Source organism: Portunus trituberculatus, chromosome 38, assembly GCF_017591435.1.
Source record: "Portunus trituberculatus isolate SZX2019 chromosome 38, ASM1759143v1, whole genome shotgun sequence".
NCBI classification, from domain to species: domain Eukaryota; kingdom Metazoa; phylum Arthropoda; class Malacostraca; order Decapoda; family Portunidae; genus Portunus; species Portunus trituberculatus.
In genome coordinates, this window is record NC_059292.1 from 10,724,817 (window position 1) to 10,725,612 (window position 796).

The window sequence follows — 796 nt, forward strand, 5'->3', positions numbered from 1 at the left end:
TACAGGATGTTAATGTTAGTAGTGATAAGGATAGCAGAGGTGATGGTCGTACTGCTAACGACGATATTGGTTTCATTGTTGTGATGATGGTTGTGGAGATGATTGTGGTGATGATAGTGGTTGTGGTGATAATAATGACAGTACTCGTAGTGTAGTAGTGGTGGTGGTATTTCTATCCTTCACTGACCACCTTGCCCGTCTCGTCCTTGGGTAGTTACAATAAATAGTAGTGGCAGTGATTGTTATAGCGGTAATAGCGGTAGTAGTAGTAGTAGTACAAGGTAATGGTGGTGGTGGTAGTGGTGGTGGTGGTGGTGGTGGTGGTGGTGGTGGTGGTGGCGTCCTTCGCTGCCCACTCACCCCACTCGTCCCTGACTTAAAAGAGGTAAATGTAAATAGTAATAGTGATCGTTATAGCGGTGGTATGGTGGTGGCAACGGTGGTGGTGGTGCCCTTCGCTGCCCCCTCATTCCCTCCACCCCGTACCCCTCGCCCCGTCGTTCCCCCTCGCCCCACTCGTCCCCCTCGTCCCAGAGTTCCGTTACAGCCACACCTGCCACTGGTCGGGTCACGCTCACTGTTTGGTCTCGTATCCACCATTTGAGGGCAAGAATCAGGCAGGTGCTTCTCCTCCTCCTCCTCCATCCTCCTCCTCCTCCTCCTCCTCCTCCTCCTCCTCCTCCTCCTTCCAACAGACAAAGAAGGTGCGTGACATTTCTTTTATTGCACCTGTTTTTATGTGCGGTTTATTTTATTCTACTCTAGCTATTTAATATTTTTTTCTTTTCTTTTTTTG